Source organism: Sorex araneus, chromosome 5, assembly GCF_027595985.1.
Source record: "Sorex araneus isolate mSorAra2 chromosome 5, mSorAra2.pri, whole genome shotgun sequence".
NCBI lineage: Eukaryota > Metazoa > Chordata > Mammalia > Eulipotyphla > Soricidae > Sorex > Sorex araneus.
Window position 1 is genome coordinate 96,581,465 of NC_073306.1, and position 20,674 is coordinate 96,602,138.

At 47.4% G+C, this 20,674-nt stretch overlaps 1 protein-coding gene across 3 annotated transcripts in view; it reads right to left on the bottom strand.

Moving 5' to 3' along the window:
* CTTNBP2NL (CTTNBP2 N-terminal like) overlaps window positions 1-1,964 on the bottom strand; it is a 63,841-nt gene extending 61,877 nt beyond the window's left edge. For 2 of the 3 annotated variants that reach the window (XM_055140059.1, XM_004616270.2), the window contains exon 1: window positions 1,905-1,955. The gene's annotated coding sequence lies outside the window, so the exon portion shown is untranslated. Of the gene's footprint in view, window positions 1-1,904 lie in introns of all 3 variants that reach the window. The other variant, XM_055140057.1, reaches the window with a different exon arrangement.
* Window positions 1,965-20,674: the final 18,710 nt, after the last annotated feature.

A 20,674-nucleotide genomic window follows, 5' to 3' on the forward strand; every position in this document is an offset into this window, starting at 1 on the left:
GAGGAGTCAGAATATACACAAAAACCATCTGCCTACATGTATTTCTTCATCTTCGTCTAACATGACCAAACCAGTGTTGGGAAAGTTAGAGAAGAGATTTCCAAGACACAAACAGGCACCAAACATGTCTTGTTTAGTGAGGCAAGTGTTGCTGTTTTTCCCTCTCTGCTCATTAAGGCCCCAGTAGTCACCACTACTTTGCTTTCTTGGGTCGCTTACCTTGGTTTATTTTCTTTCCCCGCTCATGGAATAAGATAGAGCTTTCTGGGGTTTCCTCTACTGCCTGAGTTTTTTCTGCCAGTTTGCTAGGGCCCACCACGGCTTAGCAACCAGTGCCAGCGTCATTTGCGTTTGTGGCAGGGCCCCTCCACACAGCTTCTTCTTTGTGCCTTTTTATGGGCGATCTGGAAACAATCACTGGACAAACAGTGGCTCAGAAAACTTGGAGCCTCAGCTATTGAAAAATAACTACCTTCAGGAAGTTTATCTTGAGAAAGTCTAATCAGGAAGGTAAAGGACCCAGCCATAAGAATCACCCTCTGTGATTCGAACTCCTACTAGCTTTGTTGCTGGAAAATAATGAGATGCACTTGAAATGGAAAGCAACGGAAACTGTGCAAAAATCCACGGCACGTTTTAATGTATGAATGTGCTAACAGGAGCGAGTCGAGGGCATTATTAGCATTAGGTCAAAATCGTCAATACTTTGCACTGCAGAAATGAAGGCTAACTTGAAAACCTTTTACGAACACACCTACAGAGATACTTTTTGGCAGTGAAGAGCTGGGCTTAACCTTGCTTTTTTGTTCATTGTTAACTCTGAGGTTTAAAAACTTGCGTTAACTCCTCATCCCCTACATTTTGGTAGAGGATTCGGGTCTTGTGAAACCAACCCAAACATCACACAGCAATTGGTGTCCTGTGGCCAGATAGATACACAAAACAAAACACTGAAAAAGGGAGGATAGGGAGTAACCAAAGGCCACAGGACCAGATTAATCATAAACCTCAACAACAGGGAAACCTGCATTTTCTTCCCACACTTCCTTCCCTGCCTTTGTTTCAGCAGAACGAGACCTTCAAGGTTAACTGCAGTTTCCGCGGCCGCGCGCAGCCCACCGAGACCTGGGGACCCCCTTCCTGATGGAAGGGTCGCCTATCATGTATGTGCACCGTTTCCCCGGGAGAAGGCTGCTATTCGCCCACCGCTCGACAATATACACTGCATTCCTGCACACACGCCCACCCCGCTGGGAAACACACAGGAGGGCTCTGCATGAAGTTCCCCGGCAAGGAATCGCGTGGAACACAACGTAACAGCAAGGAAAGGGCACTCAAACCTGAAACAAATAGATACCCAAACAACTGACTCCCCGGGACCGAGAGGGAAGGGAAGGCGTGCGCACAGCGTGGGGAGCTGGGGGTGCTGGTGGGGTCGCTCTTTCTCCTTGCCCCGAATCCGGGGGCTCCGGACCGCCGAGCGGCAGGGAAAGCCTCCGAGGGGGTCCGAGAGCCCGATGGGGGTCTCTGACCGTGCAGGCCCCGGCCCGCGTGTTCGGCAGGCGCGGGTCTGACCTCTCGCAGCAGCGGCGAGCAGGGCAGGTGGAGGGCGAGGTCGCTCCCGGGGGTCCGGCCCCGCGGCTGGAGGCGGCCGCGCGGAGGCGGCGGGAAGCCCTCCCTGAGCCGCGGCTGGGCGGGAGCCCCGACAGGGGGCTGGGGCACCGGTGGGGACAATGAGGCGCAGCGGGGACCCCCGGGAGGGGGTGGAGGGGCGGCCCCGCCCACCCGGGGATGGGCGCGAGGGCGACGGGCACGGAGGCATGCACAGCGGGGGGATGCCCTGGCCTTTCTCTCGAGAGCCCGACGCCCGGTCGCCTCCGGGGCCCCGCGGCCACGACTCCTACCTCTCCCCGGCGCTCCGGCTCCGGTCCCCGCCGCCTGCAGCACCCGCTCCCGTCCACCGCCCCCCGAGGCCACGCCCCGGCTGCCAGGCGGGGCCAGTGACATTCCCCGGAGCCAATCGCCATCTCAGCCAATCGCCTCTCCCGTGCCGACACCAATCCGCGCCTGTAGGAGGCGGGGCTTCTCCAATGTCATTTCGGCTCCGCCCCGGGCCCCAAGATCCCTTTTGTTTGGGGAGAGCCGGGCTGGGATTGAGCGCGCGTCACTTCCGAGAGGAAGCCGCCTCCTCGGCTCCCGGTGGTCTGGGCTACCAGGCTTCGCTCTGCAGCTGTCCTCTGGTGCGCCGGCTGGGCGGGAAGGCGGCGGTGCTGGGTGTGCCTCGAGTTCCTCGAGGTTCAGGAATGGATGCCTCAGGTGCCCTAGATGGTACATTAGCGTCCACTTCATCCACAAAGTCTATAAATGAATAAATCGACTCTTGTACCAGTTTTATTATCCCCTCTTCTCCCCTTGTTCTTGCGATGTCTGGGGGCCTGCACCCTTGCTTGGGGTCTCCTGTGCTCTCAGTGGTGGTTATCCCCTTCTGCCCTGACCCCCCGCCCCCATCTCAGTCAAGCATGTGAAGCCGGTACTTCCTTCATTGGTGTCTGCTTTATTGGAAACCTGCAAATGTGGGGAGCAACACTTACCCTGCGCGCTCGCAACCCAGGTTCCACCTCCCAGATATGGTTCCCCACGCACTGCCAGGAGTAAGCCCTGAGCACAGCAGGGGCTGGTCCCAACCCGTCCACTTGGCACCAAGCCCCCTCCCCCAGCCCCCCAGCAAAGTAACTGCCAATGCTGCCTCTCTGCTCTGCCTTCCTCTCCTTGGATGTGCACGGCTGTGTGGGCTGCGGACCTAGAAGCAAGGGGCTGAAGATGAAAGCCAGCGTCAAAGAAACCAAAAACCCTTTATGCTCTTCACATTACATTTGGAAAAGAAGACATTCTACTTCTGAGCCCCCCTGGAGTAGTTGGGGGGGCTAGGAGGCTGGTCACAGGGAGCACCCCAGAGTCTACCTGCCCTGCCTGACTTCCTAGCAGAGGTTGAATATTTTTTTTAAAAATCCGAATGTTAAGGTTTTCTTTGCAATGTTGTCAGATAAGGTATTTTTTCTGGTTGGTGTGTGTGTGTGTGTGTGTGTGTGTGTGTGTGTGTGTGTGTGTTTCACCTCCTTGGGCACATTTTAGTAAGCTGTGGGGCAATTGCACTTGTTGTGAAGCTGCAATGAACTGAAGTGAATCTAAGGAATGTCTGTCCCTTCTTTGCACACAGTCATGCAGATCTTGCTGGTGACAACTTGCCCTCCCAGGACCACGCATCTTTTACTGAGGTCATGGGTTCTGGATTCTTTTTCCTGTCATCTGTATACCTACTCATAGCTTGAGTCCACTGGTTGAAATAGAGCTAATAACTTTATTTTTAATGTAACAGCATACTTAGAATACAATAAGACAGTGTTCAAATAAAGTATTGCATGCTTTGAGTATTTTTTGGGGGGTGGGGAGAGACATAGCCAGTCATGGTGAAGTGTCACTCCTGGTTCTGTGCTTGTCAGTGCTTGAAATGAATTGAGATTGGTGTCGTGCAAGGAATGTGGATGCCTTATCCTTTGCACTGTGTCTTTGGCCCTAGTGTTACACACTTTGTATACAATATTCCTAGGCTTAACAGTTACTTATTTTTGTTTTGTTTGGGAGATCCCACTTCCAGCTATGCTCAGGGCTTACTCCTGGCTCTGCACTTAGGGAGCATACCATATCTGGTGCCAGTGATGGAGCCTGGGTTTGGTTGTGTGCAAGGCAAGTGCCCTGTGCTAGTTCTCCTATTTCTCCAGCTCCAAACTTAACTATCATAATCAAGCACAGTGTTAGAGCCTAGAACTCGGAGACAGACACAATCCTCCAGGCTGATCCAGCCCTGCCTGCAAGCAGCACACTCACGCGGCGGGCATGTGTCGGCCTGTGCAATTTGAAGGAAGTCTGAGGGAAGCAAACCAATAATTATCATGTCATCCCAGTACCAGAGACTTTCATACAATGATATCTTACTGAATCTTTGCAAGAGTATGATAAATCTGCGCTATCCTCCAAGACAGATACCCAGGGCCCATTTTACAGAGGGGAAGAGACAAGGAAGAGACAAATCACTTAAAGTGCTAGAGCTGACAAATAAGGAAAGAACTTCCAACACGATTCTGTCAAACTGGCGCAGTTTGTTCACAGCATAAGAAGGATTAGCTGACTTAGACCTGGTGTCTGTCAAGATAACCTAGGAGGCAGAAATAAGCTCAGCCTCCCCGAACTCATCTCAGACGGTTCTCTTCACAGAGGAAGGACAAAGCCAAGAAGAAGCAAAACAGCTGAGCAGTCGCCCAGATCTCTGAAGTAAGGAAGTAGGACATAGACTTTCCGGAAGACAGCTCCTCCTGGGCTCAGCGACCAGAGAGGCAAGTTAGGAGCTTCGAGGGGCTGACTTGCCTTGAAATGAGATGTCCGAAGTGGCTAAAGACACAGCGGTGCTGGGTGCTGGGATAGGCCCTTGGCTTTGAACATTCGGAGTTCCTCCTTCCTGTGGCCCTGCCTCTGGCAGGCCATGAGGAAGTGCCTCATTGCCAGACAATGAAGCAGATTGGGAGAGTGGCTATTTTCTGCGGGCTTCTGAGTCACTCTGAGTTGTCCTAGTGAATCAGCTCCTCCCTCCCCCTTCCCTTCTCCTTAACCCCCGCTGCGCTGCACTGCACATTGCCCTTCCCAGCTGCCCAGGTACAGCCGGTACTGTGATCCCTGGGGATCCTTGGGGTCAAACCGAACCCCCCCTGCCTACCCCCCACCTGCCTAGAATCCCAGCTCCCTCCTGCCAGTTCCTGAGTAAGTGTGGGAGGCTGGGGCAGGAATGAGATCATCCTTGCCTGATGAATTCAGAGTCCCGAGGGGATCCGACTGCTTTCCTTTTCATTCAAGGCCCTGTGAGGAAGTGAATGGGCGGCTCTCAGGAGCCCCTGGAGAACTGGCCACCTTGGCAGCTTTGAGCACATGCTGGGGGCCGGCTTGTGATTCCTCAACATATAAAGTGTATAATTGGAAGGGGTGTAAAGTAGGAAGCAATCGATCTCAATTAAGAAAATATAAACACACAAGGCTTAACCTGTAACAACAAGTTAGTAATTTCTTCTACAAGGGCTCCATGGTAAGATACAATAATATTCACACACTTTCTTCTAAGGAAATATTTTTTGATCATTATTAGAGAATCGTGGACTGGAGTGATAGTACAGAGGGTAGGGTGTTTGCTTTGCACCCGGCCAACCCGAGTTCGAGTCTTCGGTCCCTCTTGGAGAGCCTGGCAAGCTACAGAGAGTATCCCGTCCACACGGCAGAGCCTGGCAAACTACCCGTGGCATATTCAATATGCCAAAAACAGTAACAACAAGTCTCACAATGAGACGTTACTGGTGTCCACCTGAGCAAATTGATTAACAATGGGACGACAGTGTGACAGTGCTACAGTGCTATTAGAGAATTATAACAAGCAATATAAAATAAAGTATTGAGGGCCTGCTATAGAGGCAGGCTTGAGGGGTGGTTGGGAAAATTGGAAATAATGATATTGGGAAGGTGCAGTGGTGGTGGGATTGGTGTTGGAATATTGAATGTAATGAATCATGAACAACTTTATTATAATTAATTAATAAAGTATGTAAACACATTAGTCTGGGATAAAGGCATATATAGAGATAGGTTCATAATGATGTAGGCAGGCAGATAGGGAAGGCCCTTCCCAAGGCAATGGCAATAAATCTCCTGGGAAGCAATAGCCCTGACCTCATGGAGCACCTCATGGCACCAGTCCACCAGTCTGTGACAGACCCTGTGGAGGCTGGAAGTCTACAGGATTGACAGCAGAAGAAATAGAGACCAATTAAAGACCAGAAAGAGATTCACCAGAAACTCCAAAGCTGTTCATTAGACACCTGACCAACCCCCTCCAACAGAAGCTCCTGCAGAAACAAAAGTCAGGAAAGGAATTTCAAAGAAGACTATCACCACTCCCAACCCCCTTGGTACCCTCCCTAGCAACTGACTTTTACCTAGGTAGAAGCCCCACATATGGTCAGGTTGGAGAAACCCTATAAAGGCCACCTTGAACAAAGGAAGCATGAGCATAGGCTTCCTGAGCACATGTGTCACCTGCATCTCCCCTCTTGAGAGGTGGACTTTCATGTTTTCGTGTCTAATGCTGGGATGTGTGTAGGGGCTCTCTCCGCACTTGGAGAAACCTGGGTTCTCTCTTGAGCACGTTACTCCCCACTCTCTCCCACTTTCTCTCCTTCCTTCAAAACCTCCAAATAAAAACTGTGTAATTTCACTGCTCGTCTACTCCTGAAATTCCTTTCTGCGAGGCGAGACAGTAACCTGAGTCCCGGGTGGCAGAGGCAGATGGGGAGAAATCTGTCTTTCTCCTCCCCGATTCACATAAGTCACCTGTGGGGCCCACTGACATCAATAATAATTTCTCAAATTTGTAGAATATAACCTACCTTTTTTTTTTATCCTGTTTAATCAAGTAAGTACTTAGCAAATCCCGGTGTGTGTCAGTCAACAGCTTTGTAAGAAGTGTTGAAGGTAAGAAGGTGGTGTCCAGTGGGGCCAGAGTGATAGTAGCATTTGTCTTGCACGAAGCAACCCAGGTTTGGTCCCCGGCACCCCGTATGGTCCCCCAAGCCCCTTTATGAGTAATCCTTGAGTGCAGAGCCTGGGGTAAGCCCTGAGCACTGGTGTGGCCCCCAAACAGAAACAAAACAAAAGTGTGTTGTCTATTTTTTTCTCTGCCCAGGTAAGCTTCCTAGGTTCCTGTCCATGTTTAGCTGGCTTGAAGAGGCAACGACAGAGGACTAGAGAGCTGACCTGGAAGGAAATCAGGCATGCCTTTGCCACACTGCCCTCTGTCACACACTGCACTGATCCCTTGGACTGCGCTTACAAATGCCCACACAGCCATCTATTTTGTCTATTCTGCATGCTAGAAGTCTGCTATCAGGGTGATGAAGAGATTGGCTCATTCTAGGATCCGTTCCATGCTGCCTCCAAGCTTCTGGGTCCTCAGCAGTCCTGGCCTTCCCTGGCCTGTGGCCGCATCATACAGCCTTGCTCTCTACCTGCACACAGTCTTCTGCCTGAGTGTCTTGGTATCTCTGGGTCAACTGATAACTCCTCTCTCTTTTTTTTAACACTTAAAAAATTTATTAGTTTTTAAAAATTTTATTGAATCACTGTGAGATAGTTACAAGCTTCTGTGTTTGGATTACAATCACACATTGATCAAACACCCATCCCTCCACCAGTGCACATTCTCCACCACCAATATCCCCCCTTTCTCACCCTCCCCCTGCCTCCATGGCAGACAATATTCCCCATACTCTCTCTCTATTTTTGGGCATTATGGCTTGCAACACAGACACTGAGAGGTCATCATGTTTGGGCCATTATCTACTTTCGACATGCATCTCCCACCCCGACTGATTCCTCCAGCCATCATTTTCTTAGTGATTCCTTCTCTATTCCATCTGCCTTCTCTCCTCCGCTCATGAAGCAGGCTTCCAGCTATGGGTCAATTCTCCTGTCCCTTGTATTTATCTATTTTCCTTGGGTGTCAGCCTTATGTGATGTTATTGTATACTCCACAAATGGATAACTCTTCTCTTATAACACACTGGCTTTAGGATTCACCCTAGTCTCTAATATTACCATCTTCCTTCCTTCCTTCCTTCCTTCCTTCCTTCCTTCCTTCCTTCCTTCCTTCCTTCCTTCCTTCCTTCCTTCTCTCTCTTTCTTTCTTTCTTCTTTCCTTTTTTCCTTCCTTTCTTTCTCTCTCTTTCTTTTCTTTCTTTCTTTCTTTCTTTCTTTCTTTCTTTCTTTCTTTCTTTCTTTCTTTCTTTCTTTCTTCTTTCTCTCTTTCTTTCTCTCTTCTTCCTTCCTTCCTTCCTTCCTTCCTTCCTTCCTTCCTTCCTTCCTTCCTTCCTTCCTTCCTTCCTTCCTTCCTTCCTTCCTTCCTTCCTTCCTTCCTTCCTTCCTTCCTTCCTTCCTTTCTTTCTCTCTCTCTCTCTCTCTCTCTTTCTTTCTTTCTTTCTTTCTTTCTTTCTTTCTTTCTTTCTTTCTTTCTTTCTTTCTTTCTTTCTTTTTCTTTTTCTTTCCTTTGTTCTTTCTTTTTCTCTAGCTTTTGGGCCACACCAGGCTGTGCTCAGAACTTATTCCTGTGCTCAGGGATCATTTCTGGTGAGGCTCAAGTTATCATCTGGAGGACAGAATCTAGGAGCTGTGAGCAAGGCAAGCTCCTTACCACTATACTGTCTTTCTAGCCCCTGTATGTGCTGCTGTTGGGGATTCCAGCACCACAAAGAGGTTCATCTCTGACTCTCCATGCATGTGAAAGGGAAGGGAAAATAGAAATAAAACCAACCCCATCAGCTCGACATTTCCCATTTCACATATGAGGAGATGGAGCTACAATAAGGTCCATGATCCTGGAAACCATAAACTATGACTATAGAACATTTGCGCCTGCCTGATTTCCGAATGTCGGCGGCCTCCTCTCTGTCCTGTGACGTGAGTTAGGAGATGGCCATGCTGCACAGGAGTTAGGTGGAATGGGGAGAGGAGAGAGGTAGCGAGCTGGGGTGGAGACTGCTGCTTTGTCTTTACCCTCCCAGCCCCCCCCCCCCCCCCGTGACTGCCTGATACGGACTAGCCCTGGGAAAGTCTGCAAGAGCACCTGAGCGGCACCCTGCCGGCCCCACAAGGCACTGTCCAACCACATGTGGAGTGCCCTTGTGCTGAGTGATGTGGGAACTGGTCCTTCGTGCAGTTCTGAGTCCAGAGAGCACTGGACTCAGGCCGGAGGAGGAATTACTCTTGGTAGGAAAACAAAGGTCAGTTCTAACCTTGGCCCAGATTTCCCAGAAATGTCATGTCCCCTTGCACAAAAGAAAGTCAGGAAATGAATAGTAAAGTAAAATAATTGTTATTTTCTTGGTTTTTTTTTTTTTATTCACAACCTGTCATGCTCAGGGTTTACCCCTGGCTCTGTGCTCTCCAGCTCCCGAAGAAAAATGGTTTTATTTAAAGGACTTTACTTAGAGAATTGTTGTGAAGGGAAAGAGAGGGGAGACACACACACACAGAGTGAGAGAGAGAGTGAGTGAGAGAGGGGGGGCTGTGGGGGGAGAAAGAGAAAGAAGCCCTTGAGCTTCTCCAGGGTGGAAAAAGCCAAGAGTACACTTTAGGGTGAGATAGCGGCCAGTCTCCAGGGTTCAGAATGAGCATTTAATCCCTTTTATTTTGGGGGAGGGCAAGGGCACACATCTGGTGGTGCTCAGAGCTAACTCCTGGTTCTGTGCTCAGGGATGACTCCAGGAGGGCTCTGGGAACCCTACGGTATGTGAGGAACTGAACCCTGATGAGCAGGGTGTGAGGCAGGCACCCTGCCCGCTGTACTATCTCTCTGGCCCCATCTCTGGATGGGGTTATATATGCATATATTTTTTAAAATTTTATTTTATTGAATCACCGTGATAAGTTACAAAGCTTTCAGGTTTAAGTCTCAGTCATATAATGATCAAACGTCCATTCCTTCACCAGTATATGTGCATATTTTTATAATTGCCTTGGTCTGGAATTCTTTACACAAATAGGAGTTGGTTGGGGGAGATTGGATCATATCTGGGGATGCTCAGGGTATACTCCTGGCTCTGTGCTCAGCGGTCATTTATGGAGGGGCTCCAGAGACCATATGAGCTGCCTGGGATTAAACCCGGGTCAGCTGTGTGCAAGGCAAGTCCCCTACCCATTGTACTTGTCACTCTGGTCCCTTAAATTGGGCTTTTTTCATGGGGAAAACCATTGATCTGGTAGTCTGTTCTTAAGTTCTCATGGCTTTGTCCCTGCATCACCTCCCTGGGGTCCAGCCATCATCTGAAAAGGAATTCTGCATCTTATTGATTTTCTGGTCTCCTCTTATAGGCCTTGGACCACTTCCTCCCTCTGCGCTGATTTAGGTTTCATACCGTGTTTCCCCATATACATGACCAGGACCCTCCTATCTCTCTGCCTGCAATAAGGAAATGCAGCAAATATTTTAAAAATTGGCTTCTGGAATGCTTGGAGCTGAGTAACAATCTTCCTGAGGGTACATATGTGTGTAGTTTGGACCTATTTCAAGACAATGAAAAACAAGAGAGGAAAGATAGTGGGTGGCAATAAAAATTTAGTAGGAAAGAGGAACCTCAGTTTCCTCTTTGTAAAGTGGGCTTGTTGTGGGTTTGTAAAATGGGCTGCTAGCCAAGTGAGATGATGCATGCACAGGTTTTAGGGCCAATTCTATGGGGGACTATCTGGACGTGTGCTTGGAAAGAATTCAAAATTTCTCTGCCCTCTGGGCCCCAGTCCTCAGCCTAAATGATCACCTGGGACTCCATAGCAGGGTCCTTTTAGCTGTGACACAATAGAATCTGCAAAGCTGCTTGGGGATCAGGACGTGGGGAAGTTGGAATGCATGGGAAGAGCCCCCTGGCAGGTCTCCCTCCAGGCCTCAGCAGGTGCCCTCACTGGCAATGGGAAGGTCAGAGCAGGAAGGAATGCAGCAATTCCCTCCCATCATTTGTTCTCACCAAGGCCTTAGTCTGTTTCTTCCTGTGTGGACCCCGCCGCACCCGAGTCCAGAGATTTGCTGGGTGTGGCCCTAAGTGTGTTTCCGAGCTTTTTGCGCCCTCTAGTGCTGGGCTATGACTCCTACAGCTGTCCTTTTTTTTTCACCTGAGTTTTCTCTTTGAGCGCACAGCCAGAATGAGAAGCTATAAAACCACCTTCATGAACTGATTCTTTCAGTTTTTATTTTATTTTATTTCTAATTAATTTTTTTTGCTTTTTTTGGTCACACCCAGCTATGCACAGGGTTACTCCTGGCTCTGCACTCAGGAATTACTCCTGGCGGTGCTCAGGGGACCGTATGGGATGCTGGGAATCAAACCGGGGTCGGCCTCATGCAAGGCAAACACCCTACCCACTGTACTATTGTTCCAGCCCCTTCAAGTTTTTAGATAAGTGATGGGGCCAGCTTGGCTATGGGAGAGTAAAAAAACTCTTATTCTAGACTTCATACAAGGAAGTTGATACAAGGGCAGGAGGGGAAGAAATTGAACAAGGAGTGCAGGCAGGTGAGGGGATCCCATGCTTTAAATACACTATCTGGATTATCCCTGAAACTTTTTCATATATAATCCTCATGACCACCTAAAGTTATTTTTTCCCTGGGTTTTTGGGCCACAGCCAGCTGCGCTCAGGGCTTACTCCTGACTCTGTGCTCAGGGATCACTCCTGGTGGCACTCAGGGGACCATATGGGATGCTGGGGATAGAACCTGGGTTGGCTGCATGCAAGGTAAGCTCCCTACCTGCTGTACTATTGCTCTGTCCCCTTATTTATTTAATTGCTTGAACACTTTGTTCATAGTGTTCATAATGTGTTGTTTGGGGCATTCAGTGTTCCACACTAATCCCAGCACCAGTGTCTCCAGTTTCCCACCCATCATCCCCAAACCTGCCCCCTTAATAAAAAGTAAGTTATTTCATCTTGTTTGTTGCAATAACATGGCTAATGAAATTATTGAACAATACATCAGCAAAAGAAAATTTGTGAAAATTGTTACATCTCACCGTGGGGTCATTAAAGTCATTGTCAAGGTTTACTGAGCTGTTATTGCTAGTTGAGCCTCTGTTCTTGTTTTTGTTTACTAAACTTGGTTGGCATCTATGCAGCTTTCCCCTAGAAGTTGGTGTGCTCTTACTGGGCTGTCAGTATTGTGGTGTTTGTCCAGGAACTCCAGGATCTGTAGAACTGGGCCGCTAAGTTTCAGCGGCTTGGCTTGTATCTCTTCTGAGATCAGTTGTGAAGCTGTGAAGTTGGGCCATTGCTTCCATGGTACCAGCTGGGGTGAGGGTTCTGGTTACTAAGGCTCCTGGCAATATAGACAGGGATGCTGCCTAACCCTAGTCTGAGAAGGCCCCAGAATCCTCAGCCTGGAATTTTCAGTAAGCTTGGCATTGTAAACCATGATAGTGGGGCCATTTGCATGGTTTGCGTGGCAGCGCCTGTGGGTGCAGGTGCAGCTGCCGGGGACCTGGCCGACCCCTCCCAATGGTGCCTCAGAATATTGAGGTTTCAGCCCAAAGACCATGTGCCTGAATTTCAGTGGCTTGGCTTGTATCTGTTCCGAGATTAGTCCTGGAGCTGTGAAGTTGGGTCTTTAACATGGGGTGCTGTGGGATGTGGCAGTACTGGCTGTGAATTGGGGGCAGGCGGCCCGCCCCCCTTCTGAGAAGACACGAGTTTTCAGCCTAAAAACCATGTACCTGACAGTTTTGTTGGCTTGGCATCTCTGCAGAGATTAGTCGTGAAGCAGCTGGCCCTTTACTTTTCATTTTCTGGTAAGAGCAACTTCAGAGAGGTAGGGTTAAAGCTCAGAGAATGACCACTGCAGTGACAACAAAAGTCAACCGTTTAGTGTCTGTTTCATGCCAGGTACATTGTTACTCTGAAGCTTCAGGGCAAATCTTGCCAGGAGTTGCTGTCATCTTTATTTTACTGATGAGGTAACAGGTTTAGTGGTTTAAGAGAAGGGTAGCTTACGAAAAACTGCTCTGCATCACTGATCATCAGGGAAATGCTAATCAAATCAGCAATGAGATATCACTTCATACCAGTGAGACTGGAACACATCGCCAAGGACAAAAGCTACCAGTGCTGGCAGGGATGTGGGGGCGGAGGGGAAAGACTCTCATTCACTGTTGGTGGGAATGTCCACTGGCTCAGCCTTTACGGGAAACGATACGGACACTTCTCAAAACATTGAGAATCAAACTTTCATATGACCCAGCAATTCTACCTCCGGGAATCTACACGCCAAGGGCTCAAACATCTATTCAAAAAAAGACATCTTCACTCTTTTGTTCATTGAGCCACTATTCACAGTACCCAAATCTGGAAACGACCCAAACGTCCAAGAACAGATGACTGAGTAAGAAAACTGGTATATGCAAGCAATGAGATGTTTCTGGGCTATAAGAAAAGACGAGACCATGCAATTTGCTGCTATGAGGATGGATGTGGAGAGTATCATGCTGATGAAGCCAGGCAGAAGGAGAGGACAGATGCGGAATAATCTCTCACATGTGGAATATAAAGAAATATGGCAAGGGACTAAAAAAGGCCCAAAGCAACAGAATCTGTGAACTGGTTTACTCTGGTGGCAGGGTGGGGTCAGGGTTTCATGGGGTGGACCCTGAGACCATGGTGGAGGGAAGTGGACACTGGTAGACGATGTGGTCAGCTGGAATGCTGTATGCATGCAACTTTCTATGAACAGTATTGCAAATCACAGTGACAAAGAAAAAAATTAAAAGTGAGAAGTAGCCAAGAAACTTGAATGATATATGCAAACAGGGGAGGGCCATTGCCCCCCTCCCCGGCCACTGCTTCTTATGCTGGCTGGTGGGGGTGGGGCCTGAACCCAGGATTCCCCCCACTCTGGGGCTGCCGTGCTCCCCTCCAGAGGAGCAGGAAACTGCAGTCATGAGTTGCTGCTGGTCTTGATTTTCAGACCTGAGCTAAGCTAAAGTCTACAGCCCAGCGACTAGGGGCCACTTACTTGGGGACATGCAGCCTGGGCCAGCATGGCTGGTATGCTGTCAGAGGCTTTGGTGATGGTCCACACAAACAAAGATGGAATTCACATCCTCCTCTGGAGTTGGTGGGTCAGAGGCTAGAGAGAGAGAGAGAGAGAGAGAGAGAGAGAGAGAGATACAGACAGATAGACAGAGACAGGGACAGAGAGACAGAAAGAGACAGAGAGAGACAGAATGACAGAGACAGAGAGAGACAGAGACAGAGAGAGATACAGACAGAGAGACAGAGAGTCCCAGAGGGAGAGACAGAGAGAGACATACATACATACAGACAGACAGACAGAGACAGAGACAGGGACAGAGAGACAGAGAGAGAGACGGAGAGAGAGAGAGGAAGGGAGAAAGAGAGAGAAATCTCATTTTATATGCGGATGCCTGGCACACTAGGTCCCCTGAGTACTTCAGGGAGTAACCCTGAGCACCACTGAGTTTGATTGAAAACAAAACCAAAAAAGAAAATTCCTGAGAGAAGATGAGATAAACCACGAAGTTGCCAAAACTACCCAACAGGTTCATGACAATCTGGGTCATTTAAAATCCTCCCCCTCCGTATTAGTCACAGGTCTCTGAAAGAATGTTTTAATGTCCCTTTTCATTGTTACTGAAAGATATATGTCATATGTCAAGTTGATAAACGGGTTGGTGTTATGACTGTTTTTCCTGCATAAATTTGAGGAGGGAGTTTGAGTGATATTAGGTAGTGCTCTGGGGCTACTCCTGGCTTTGTACACAGTACATGGGTTGACCCAGAGTCAACTGCCTTAACTTTGGGCTCTATCTTTTGGCCCTTACTGTGCAAATTTTATAGACGTAGACAGGTGGGACAAGGTACCAAACAGTCCTTTTTTCAAAAAATTTGTTTAACTTCTGAGTTGACATATTTCATTAAATGTGAGCCTTTTCCCCTCTAACCCTTCCCTTTCTTGTCTCTTCCTTTGCCTTGTCTTCCCCCAAAGTGTGTCTGTCCTGCTGCCTGGACAGAAAGTCTGAGGCTGACTGAAGGTTTGTTCCTCTTTGGGGGGCCACACCTGGGGTGCTCAGGGCTGACTCTTGACTTACTTGGTGCTCAGAGATCATTCCTGGCAGGATTGGAGGAACTGTATGGGATGTCGGGGATCGAATCCAGGGTGGCTGCATGCAAGGCGAGTGTCCTATCTGCTGTACCATCGCTCTGGCCCCTGTTCCTCTCTCCTTCTTTCTCTCCCCTTTCCCCTCGGCACAGGACCTGCCCTTAGCAGGAAAACTGGATCTGCTAGCCGCCCTCTGCTTCCTCTGCTTGCAATGGAGAGCAAGTCCACCTCTCCCTGCTCTGTGATTCCAGCTCAAAGGCTGCAAGCCTGAGCGAGTGGGTCCTTGTTCAGGAAGAGGAAAGATATTATAAAGAAAGTGATGACCTGGTTATGACTATGGCACCCTCCCTAGGCAGTTTCCTGCCAGTGGCCTTTCGAATGGAACAGGCTGCTACTGGAAGCTTCTATGTCTGCAGTTCTTGCACCACAGCTCCTGCTGGACGCCATGGCTCCTGAACAACATGACGGGGAGACCAGGCCTCCTGTTCCTCGGGACCAGTATGTACTCATCCTGTCACAGTCACTCTGTCCTCCTTTCCTTTGTAGACCTGTCACCAGGAGTGCTTATTGTCATGAAAGGAGAAAGACATGTCCAAGGTGTTGCAGTTTTGAGGGGAGGCCCACTTGTCACATGGCTCATAAACACAGCCTCTCCCGCTCTCTGGAGCAGTGCTTTCTAAATACGTAACTCAACCCACTGTCTTATAGCAGACCCAGGACTCCTGTCTGCTATAAGGAGATATGTCTTATATCTCCTTATACCTTCTGTAGCCAACCCTAACCCTAATCCTATCCCTAACACTAACCCTAACCCTAATCCTAACCCTAACCCTAACCTTAACCCAACCCTAACTCTATCCCTAACCCTATCTCTAACCCTAACCTTAACCTAAACCTACCCTAAACTAACCTTAACCCTAACCCTAACCCTAACCTAACCCTAACCTAACCTAACCCTAACCCTAACCTAACCCTAACCTAACCCTATCCTAACCTAACCCTAACCCTAACCTAACCCTAACCTCCATCCAACTGTGTCCCAGTGTAAGGGGTTTTAGTGACCCAGGCAATAATAAGAAGCCCAGGATGAGATCTGGTGTCTTAAATATGTCACCCAAGTAAGGGTTCTCTCTGGTTCTCTCCTCTTGGCTTGGCTGTTGGCTGTTGGCATTTCGTGCTTTGCATCCAGTCACACTCAATATGAAAGGCACTCACTTCTTTCTGAGAGGCAGGAGAACCCCCTTCCCCCCTACACCTTAGTGGAGTTGCGTGGACTAAGTGTTCATCCCAACCCTGCTTGGCGGGGTGTGTTGCTGCCCCAGCTAGATCATGTGCTCTGTCTAGAAACATGGACCAAGTGCTGGGAAGCGTTAACAGGATGTTGCCACAAGGCTGGAGCAATATGATAGGAGGTAAGGCACTGGCTCTGCATGCAACCAATTAAAGTTCTATCCAAAGCACTGCACGTGATCCCGCCCCCCTCAGCCCGCTGGGAGTGATCCCTGAGAACAGAGTCAGGAGTAAGCGTTGAGCACTTCTGGGTGTGGCTACCAAATCAAACCAAAATAAGAAATCCAACATACTTGGCATATAGTGGGTGTTTGGTAAACAAAGTTGGTTGAATGAATAAATGCAAGGCTTCTGTATAGAATAGCTTTCCTTTTTTTTATATTTGAATTAAAATTTTTTATTATAATTAATTTGTTAAATTTTCCATAATTCTTTTCAAACTAGTGTTTATGTATTTGTTGGAAAAATACCCAGAAGTATTGTATATAATAAAGACTTTATATTTATTTATTTATTTTTATTTTTTATTTTTTATTTTATTTATTTATTAAAATTTTTTTTTATTGGGGCTGGAGTGATAGCACAGCGGGTAGGGTGTTTGCCTTGCACTCGGCCAACCCAGGTTCGATTCCCAGCATCCCATATGGTCCCCTGAGCACCACCAGGAGTAATTCCTGAGTTCAGAGCCAGGTATGACCCTAGTGCATTGCCAGGTATGACCCAAAAAGCAAAAAAAAAATTATTAGTGAATCACCATGAGGTACAGTTACAAACTTATGAACTTTCGTGTTTGCATTTCAGTTATACAGTGATCGTTTACCCATCCCTCCACCAGTGCCCATTCTCCTTCACCAATGTTACCAGTATCCTTGTTTTATTTTTCAATAAATCACCATGAGGTACAGTTACAGACTTACAAACTTTTTTTTTTTTTTTTTTTTTTTTTTTTTTTTTTTTTGCTTTTTGGGTCACACCCGGCGATGCACAGGGGTCACTCCTGGCTCATGCACTCAGGAATCACCCCTGGCGGTGCTCAGGGGACCATATGGGATGCTGGGATTCGAACCCGGGTCGGCCGCGTGCAAGGCAAACGCCCTACCCGCTGTGCTATCACTCCAGCCCCCAGACTTACAAACTTTTGTGCTTACGTTTCAGTCATACAATGATCGAGTACCCATCCCTCCATCAGTGCCCATTCTCCACCAGCAATGTTCCCAGTACCCCTCTCACCACCCCCACCTCATCCCCACCCACCTCTGTGGCAGGTGTATTCCCTTTTACTTTCTCTCTCCTTCAGGGTGTTGTGGTCTGATGTTTGGTCTATAGTCTACTTTCAGTACACCTCTCCCATCTCGAGCGGGCCCTCCAAACACCCTTTACTTGGTGGTTCCTTCTCTATCTGAGCTGCTTTTTCCCCCAGCCTGTGAGGCCGACTTCCAAGCCCTGGGGCAATCCTCCTGGTCCTTATCTCTACTATACTTCAGTGTTAGTCTCCCACTCTGTTACTTTATATTCCGCAAATGAGTGCAGTCCTTCTATGTCTGTCCTTCTCTGACTCATTTCACTTAGTATGATACTCTCTATGTTGATCCACTTATATGCACATTTTATGACTTCATCCTTTCTAACAGCTACATAGTGTTAGAAATGCACCTATTGTGTAGGTGTACCAAAGTTTCTTTAGCCAGTCGTCTGTTCTTGGGAACTCGGTTTTTTTCCAGATTCTGGCTAATGTAAACAGTGCTGCAATGAACACACAAATGCAAATGTCATTTCTACTATACTTTTTTGCATCTCCGGGATATATTCCCAGAAGTGGTATTGCTGGGTCAAGTGGGAGCTCAAGTTCTAATTTTTGAGAAACATCTATACGGTTTTACAAAAAGGCTGAGCCAGTCAGCATTCCCACCAGCAGTGAAACGGAGTCCCTTTCTCCCCACATCCAAGCCAACACCCACCGGTTGCTTTTGTTCTTTTGGATGTGGACCAGTGTCTGTAGTGTGAGATGATATCTCATTGTTGTCTTGATCTGCATCTCCCTGATGATTAGTGATGATGAGCATTTTTTTTAATTTTCCATATATTTTTATTAACAAAATGTTGGTTAATTAATGTAGCACCGTAAAATGTATTATCCCAGGAAAGTAATAAATTCATCTTCCTAGGAAAATACTTTAGATATATTCATGTTGGGCTGGAGCAATAGCACAGTTGGTAGGGCGCTTGCCTTGCACGCTGCCAACCCAGGTTCAATTCCTCCACCCCTCTTGGAGAGCCTGGTAAGTTACCAAGAGTATCTTGCTCTCACAGCAGAGCCTGGCAAAGCTACCTGTGGTGTACTCGATATGCCAAAAACAGTAACAACAAGTATCACAATGGAGACGTTACCGGTGCCCGCTCGAGCAAATCGACGAGCAATGGGACGACAGTGATACAGTGACACTCATATCACAAATTTTTATCACTGTATCACTGTTGTCCCATTGCTCATCGATTTGCTCGAGCAGGCACCAGTAACGTCTCTATTCATCTCTGTCAGGGGTCAAGGGTCAGGGGAATGAGGGCCATTATTACTGTTTTTGGCATAGATGATGAACATTTTTTCATGTGCCTTTTGGCCATTCAGATTTCTTCTTTGAGAAAGTTTCTGTTCATTTCATTGCCCCATTTTCTGAGGGTTAAATGTTTTCTTCTTGTAGAGTTTAACCAGTGCCTTGTATATCCTTGATATCAATCCTTTATCAGATGGGTATTGGGTGAATATCCTTTCCCATTATGTAGATTGTCTTTGTATTCTGGTCACTGTTTCTTTTGTGGTGCTCAGGGGACCATATGGGATGCTGGAAATCGAACATGGGTCGGCCACGTATAAGGCAAATACCCTACCCGCTGTGCTATCACTCCAGCCCTGTGTATTCTTTTTTGGGGGATGTAAAGCCCTGTATAGATCTATTAGCCCTCTGTCTTCTATTTCTTCCTTCAGAGTCAGTGTTTCCTTGCTGAATTTTAATCTTGTTGATCTATCCAGAGGTTATAAGGTGGTGTTGAAGTCTTCATCTACTAATGTGTTGTTAACAATGTCCTCTTTAAAATCTGGTAGCAGTTGTTTTAAGTATTTAGTTTGTCCCTCATTGGGCACGTATATGTTTAGGAGAGTGATTTATTCCTGTTTTATATATCCCTTGATTAATAAAATATGGCCTTTGCTGTTACTTCTAATCTTTTTCAACCTGAAATCTATGTTATTGAATACTAGTAAGTCCACTCTGACATTTTTGAGGGAGTTGTTTGCTTGCAGGATTGTTTTCTGTCCTTTCACTTTGAGTCTGTGTTTGCTCTGACTGTACAGATGTGCTCTTGCAGGCAGCAGAATGTTGTGTTCAGTTTCTGAATACATTTTGCCACTCTGTGTCTCTTTACTGGTGCATTTAGACCATTTACATCGAGAGAGATTATTGTCATGGGGTTTTGTGCCATCTTTCTCTAGGGGTTTGTTGTGCTTGTCGGGGTTTTTCTTGTCTTACAGTAGTCCCTCTAGTCCTTCTTTTAAGTTTGGTTTTGAGTCTATGAAGTTCCTGAGCTGTTGTTTATCCATGAAATAGTGTATCGTTCCTTCGAGTTTGAGTGAAAGTTTAGCTGGATACAGTATTCTTGGTGAGGCGTTCATTTCATTGAGTTTTTTCACTGTATTCCTCCATAGTCTTGGGCTTGGAGGGTTTCCTCTGATAGGTCTGCTGTGAATCTAAGGGGTGCTCCGTTGTATGTGATTTCTTTCTTTGACCTTACTGCTTGCAGTATTGTGTATCTCTCTGTGGCATCCATCATTCTGAGTATGATATGTCTTGGAGTCTTTTTATTAGGGCCTCTTTTAGCTGGCACCCTTCAGGCTCCTTGGATCTGGATGCCCGAATTCTCCAGCTGTGGGAACTTTTCATCAATGATATCTTTAGCTGTGGCTTTTTTCATTGAGATTGCCTCCCTGTCCTTCTGGTACTCTAATGATTCTAATGTAGTTCTTCTTGGATTCATCCCCCAGGTCTCTGGTTTGCCCTACAGCTGTTTTGAGGTCTTTTCCCATTGTTTGTTGTTGCCTGTAAACTTTCTGCAGCTCATCTTCAAGCTCACTGATTCTGTCTTTGGCTGTAGCCATTCTACCATTGAGGGAACCCACTGAGTTTGTTATTTCATCTACCTAATCCTTTATTAGTGACACTTCTGTTTGTAGATTTCTTATTTCTGCTCTCATTTCTTCCTGCATTTTCTTGGCTGTCCGTTCCACTGTTTCTTTCATGTCCCCCTTTAATTTACTGGGTTCCTGTTCCATCGTTTCTTTGAGTTAATTGAATATCTTCACATTTCATCTCTGAATTCTTTATCAGAGAGATCATATTTGTGGGTAACCCCTGTTGAGGCTTCTGGACTCTTTTCTTTATCCTCTCTTCATGGTGGGGATTTGTATTGTTTCTTCATGTTGCTGTGATTGTATGGAGGTGGGACCTTCCAGTTCATTATCACTATTCCTCTTGCTGCAAGAAAGGATTCTAGATGAGCTCGGTTGATGGTGGGCACCTTTTCCCCTTCTAAATACCTCCTTCCTCTCAGGTGTTCCTCTGTGACTTATGTGAGGCCTCTAGT